General features: G+C 41.4%; 1 long non-coding RNA gene across 1 annotated transcript; it reads right to left on the bottom strand.

The window, feature by feature from the left end:
- Positions 1–269: 269 nt before the first annotated feature.
- Positions 270–5489, bottom strand: LOC140732794 (uncharacterized). The gene is made up of 3 exons (XR_012100152.1): positions 5373–5489; positions 4157–4265; positions 270–615 (listed from the first exon to the last, which is right to left on the bottom strand). It is a non-coding gene; the product is annotated as an uncharacterized lncRNA (long non-coding RNA).
- Between the last annotated feature and the right edge of the window lie 273 nt (positions 5490–5762).

Genomic DNA, 5762 nt, shown 5'->3' with positions numbered 1-5762 from the left:
AAGTGGATAACTTCACTTTTATCCACATTGTACTATTATGATACAGCAACAATGAATATAGAATTGAGACAGATTTTTATAAACAAATAAAACATTTATTTAAAACTCAGCTCAAAGACAAATGAAAAGTAAACAAATGACTAACTTAACTGGAAGTTAACTGCTATATGGCAACTCAAACAGTTCTTAAAGTGATAAATGCGAACACAGTTCTTAAAAGTGGTAAATGCAAAAGTCCAAATGATTTACACAGTCAATTAGGAGAGACTTTCCTGAAGTAATGAATTCCTCGACGACGTGATGCTACTGCTGATCCCAGCCGAAATATGCCTTGCCCAAAGGGTTTACGACGAAGGAAATAAAATGGCTTAAAGGCACTGACCTTTCCTTGGTGAAATGCTGTGTCCAGCTGTTCCTGCTTTCACAATGCAGGAGCTATCTTGGATGCAGGTTACTACCTTCTGAATGAGGATTCAATAAGGTTGATCCTGTATTACCGATGATGACACCAACTTTACTCAATCCTTCGGGTCTCCGTACTTCCATAAATCTTCACTCTCCCACTGGACTAAACTGGCAGTGTTGTAGCAAAACTGCCGGCAATAACCTTTGAGACTTAAGGCAGAAAACAAAACTCCACTTTAAAACAAATCTGCGTCATGAGACGAATACGCAGCATAATGGAGTCACTGATGATCAGAAGGTGGTACTCACCTAATGTTTAAAAGATATCTGGTCAAGCACTTGAATTAGAAAGGCATTGAAGATTGTCATTTCTTCACAGCTATATGTGAACCTCTCCCTCTCCCACTAACAGTTTAAATTACAATTTAATGTGTAAGTGAAGTCTTACTGAGAAGGGCAATGAGGTTTGTCATTTCCTCATAGACTGTTCCCCTTTGGCTACCAGAGTGCAAATCTTGTTTTGCGCATTGTACCCATGTTACAAAAAGAATTCACAGGTTACATTTATCTGCAGAAGGAACTTTACTGGCAGCGTTGGCACATTAGATTGCAACAATATTGGGAGGCAAAGGTTGAGGGAACTCTCAGAACAGCAGAAGGAGTAAGTGTTTCTAGGGGAACCAGTGGAATGAAAAAGGATTAGGCATTGGGGACAAGAGGAGGGTGATTATTGGTATTCGGTTCATGTTTGTATGAAGTGGAAAGTTTTTTCACCGAGACAGTCTTTCCATATTGAAGTATATCGAGGTAATATAAAGGAAAACAGAATGCAGAATATAGTGTTACAGCTACAGAGGAAGTGTGGTGTCGGCAGTCAAATGAAGTGCAAGATTCACAACGAGATAGACTGTGAGGTCCAGAGTTCATCTGTAGTGTAAGAGTGGTGCGTTCAAGGGTCTGACAGCAGCGAGATAGCTGTTCTTCAGTTTGGTGGTACGTGTTCTCAGGCTTTTGTATCTTCTGCCTAAAGGGACAGAGGAGAAGAGAGAATGGCCAGGACAGGAAGGGCCTTTGTTTATATAACCTGCTTTCTCAGGGCAGTGGGAAGTGCAGGCAGAATCCAAGATGTGCTCTCCAGTGTCCACAACTCTCTTGCAATCTTGGGCAGGACAGTTGCTGTACCTAGCTGAGATGCATCAGGATAGGGTGAATAGGTAACAATTGGGTTATCAGCGACATGCTGAACTTCCTTATTCTTCACAGCGAGGCACCAGAAAAGAGGTATCTTTCCAACACAAAACATATTTAATTTTGGGAGGTGTGGCAGTGCCACCCAATCCCATGCACATTTATGTACTGGAAATTCAATGTTGTTATTTCATCACTGCTGGAGCTTAATTCTGAAACTCCCTCTCCAGATCACTGTGACAACACCCTCAGTCCGTGTTCAGAAAGCACCTAACATTCACAGCATTTTACATTGACACTGACTGCTTTCAATCATGAAAATGATCAGCTGAGGGGTTGAGATTGTCCATTTGACTCTGTACCTCTGCGAGGAAATTGCAGACTCCTCAACTCCCATAAGTCAGGAACAGCTTTGAACTGAGCCACAGACCATCTGATATCCTGGTGTCTTCCACAAATTTGCTGATCCAATTAACCACATTATCAGCCTGATCATTGATGTAGATGACAACAAACCCAGCACCGACCCCTGTGGCACACCACTGGTCACCAGCCTCCAGTCAGAGAGGCATCTATCCACGACCACTCTCTGGCTTCTCCCAAAAAGCCAATGTCTAATCCTATTTATTACCTTGTTTTGAATGTCAAGTGACTGAACTTTCTTGACCAACCTCCTGTGTGGGACCTTGTCAAATTCCTTGCTAAAGTCCATGTAGACAACATCCACTGCCTTGCCTTCATCAACTTTCCTCATAACTTCCTCGAAAAACTCCATAACATTGATCAGACACAACCTACACACATGAAGCCATGTTGACTATCCTGAATCAGTCCATGTCTATCCAAATACTCACAGATCCGGCCCTTTAGAGTACCTTCCAATAACTTTCCCACTATTGATGACAGGATCACCGGCCTATAATCTGGTTTATTTTTTGAGCCTTTCTTAAAAAGCAGAACAACATTGGCTATCCTCTGGTACCTCACCTGTCACTGAGGATGATTTATATATCTTTGCTTGGGCATGGCAACTTCTGCACTTGCTTCCCACAGGTAATGAGGGAAGACCTTGTCAGGCCCTGGGGATTTATCCACCCTAATTTGTCTCAAGACAGCAAACACCTCCTCCTCTGTAATCTGTATAGGGTCCATGAAGTCCACACTGCTTTGTCTCACTTCTATAGTCTCTGCATCTGTCTCCTGAGTAATTACAGATGCAAGAAATTAATTTAAGATCTCCCCCATCTCTTTTGGCTCCATGACTGGATCACTATTTTGATCTTCCAAAGGACCAATTTTGTCCCTCACAATCCTTTTGCTCTTAACATACCTGTAGAATCCCTTAGGTTTCTCCTGCACCTTGTCCGCTAGGGCAACCTCATGCCCCTATTTTAGCCCACTGGTTTCTTTCTTAAGTGTTCTCTTGTATCTCTTATACTCCAGAAGCACCTCATTTGTTCCTATCTGCCTTTACCTGCTCTACATCTCCTTTCTGTTTCTTAACCAGGGCCTCAGTATCTCTTGAAAACCAAGGCTCCCTAAACCTGTTATTCTGACAGGCACATACAAGCTTTCTACTCTCAAAATTTCACTTTTGAAGGCCTCGCGCTTATTGAGTACACCTTTGCCAGAAAACAACCTGTCAAATTCACACTTGCTAGATCCTATCTCTCTCATTGGGACTTCTACATACTGATGAAGGAATCTTTCCTGAACACATTTGTCTAACTCCATCCCATCTAGTCCTTTTACAGTATGGGAGTCCCAGTCAATATGTGAAAAAAATCATCCTCTATAACAACTTTACGTTTCTTGCAACAGTCTGTGATCTCTACAAATTTGTTCCTCTAAATCCCTAGGACTGTTGGGTCTGTAATATAGCACCATTAACTTGGTCTTACCTTCCTTATTCCTCAGTTCCACCCATAATGCCACACTAGATGAGTTCTCCAGTCTGTCCTGACTGAGTACCTCCGTGACGTTTTCCCTGGCTAGTCACGCCACCCCTCCTATTTGTTGATCCATGCCTTGAGTTCATTTGTCTTTCCTACGATACCTCTTGCATTGAAATATATGCAGCTCAGGACATTAGTCACACCATGCTTAACTTCTTGGTTCCTGACCTTGAGGTCTTAAGAACATCTGTCTCTATAGTCTCTTCACTAACTGCTCGGGCACTCTGGTTCCCATCCTCCTGCAACTCTAGATAATAGAACTAGATACAATTTTACACTGAGTTTGAAATGGTCACAGTTCAAGGAGTTGGCAGAGGCAAGTGAGAACAAAGTACATAGAACATTACAGCTCACAACAGTTCAGCTCACAGCATTGTGACAATCTTCCCCCTTGCATTCCCTGATTTTCATCTGCTCACTAGTGGCCATTCCTTCAGCTGTCCAAGTCCTACCACTGGAAATCTCTGCCTTCTTGAAGATTTTCCTGACTAACCTATATATTGGTCTTTTCATCTAAAAGCATCTTAAATAGCTTGACATCAAAGTTAGTTTGTCAATGCTGTACCGCAACTCGGAAACAGCTTTACTGCATGGAAGGTGATACCTACATGCAAACTTTTCAGAGGTAGTGACCAACTTGTTTCACTGTCTGATCTGCATGAAGCCAAACAAAAGCCTGCCACTTGTCAGCTGAGGCACCACGACCATAAAGTTTACCTTCAAGAATTTCAGAAAGAAAAACAATATTAAAAGGCAGGAAATTTAATTTCACTCTATAGCCCAATTAAAAACACCAGTGGAAGGAAAAATACAAATATAAAACATCAAATTTATGGAGCAAAAATCAAGCTATTTGAGGAATTCAGTTAGGCAGCATCTGTGGTTGGCAATGGACAGTCGAACTTTGGGTTGAGATTCTTCGTTTGGAATGATGGAGCAATTGGATCATGACACAAAACATCATTTCCCTCCACAGATGCTGCCTGTCTCAGAGTTACTCAGACAGCTCTTCTGTCTCCAACTTTAAGGAGCAGCTTTAAGATACTAGGTCTGTCACTGTAAAGTTATCTGACATCATTTCACACAAATCAATACATTAAGTCACCAAGTGATACTCTGAGATGATTTGGCCAATCAAAGATTAGTCAGCAGCAATCCATGAGGGTGTGGGCTTTTAGAAAACCTTGAAAGTTGTGTATTAGGACAGTCAAAATGCTGGTGAAAGAAGGTTTTAAAGGAAAAAGCAGAAGGCCGTAGTGAGGGTATAACAGAGCGGAAAGTGGAGTAATTGAATTTGGGATGCAGAAGAGCTGGAAGCATGCAGTTATCTTAGAGCAATAATGTACACAAGAGTCAAAATTTTGTTGTGTTTTGGACAGGTGCATTGATCCACCTTTTGGGACAGACGTTCATGTGTTTCCATTAACATAGATCAAGCTTTGATGTTCAGTTAGAGGGGTTTGATGTGTAATTCCCTGCTGGACATTCCCCTTGCCCTTCACCTTCCTCTCCCCCAACCCCGTCCCCTCCTGCCATATGTCCCTGATTGGAACATCTGTAGGGTTGGAAGAGGGAGGCTTCGATGAGTCTTGACTGGATACAAGGGGATGAGAATTCTCGCATCAAAGGGTTGGACATCCAAACTTTACTGAAAGATCATTGTTAGTCATGCTGTGAATTAGATGATCAAGACAATGAAGGAAATTGGTTATATTTGTCCAAAAATAAAGAACAAATGATCATAGACAGGACAATATAGTGAGTGCAGGAGGCTAGCAGCCAGTGGAGTGTAGAAGTCAGTGTGCACACGGACCCAACACTGACCATCCTATTCAGACAAGACACAAGGCTCTGTTGTAGGTTGAACATCGATGTGTTCATAAACACAGACAGTTGTTTCATTTGGATCTGTTCCCAGTTCATCCAGAATCACTGGTAGCATGGGAATTGTTCTTTTATTGGAAAGCTATGGAAAGAATGGAAAAAAAGTCACTATCAACATTTAAAAATATTAACTGAATAAATTATCAAAAGACAAAGTCAGCTTTTAAGCTTTGACTGGAATACTTTTTTCTCAGCTACTTACGGAGCCCAAACTCTACCTTCACCTGTCATTATGATTATATATTTCTTATTGAACATTGTCTAATTTAATGTCATGGACATTCTTACATAAACACTTAAAAATCAATGCAATACCTAGTTATTGTTACA

This window comes from Hemitrygon akajei, chromosome 1, assembly GCF_048418815.1.
Source record: "Hemitrygon akajei chromosome 1, sHemAka1.3, whole genome shotgun sequence".
Lineage (NCBI taxonomy): Eukaryota > Metazoa > Chordata > Chondrichthyes > Myliobatiformes > Dasyatidae > Hemitrygon > Hemitrygon akajei.
Note: the sequence above shows the minus strand (reverse complement) of the source record. Positions and strands in the feature narration are given on the sequence as shown.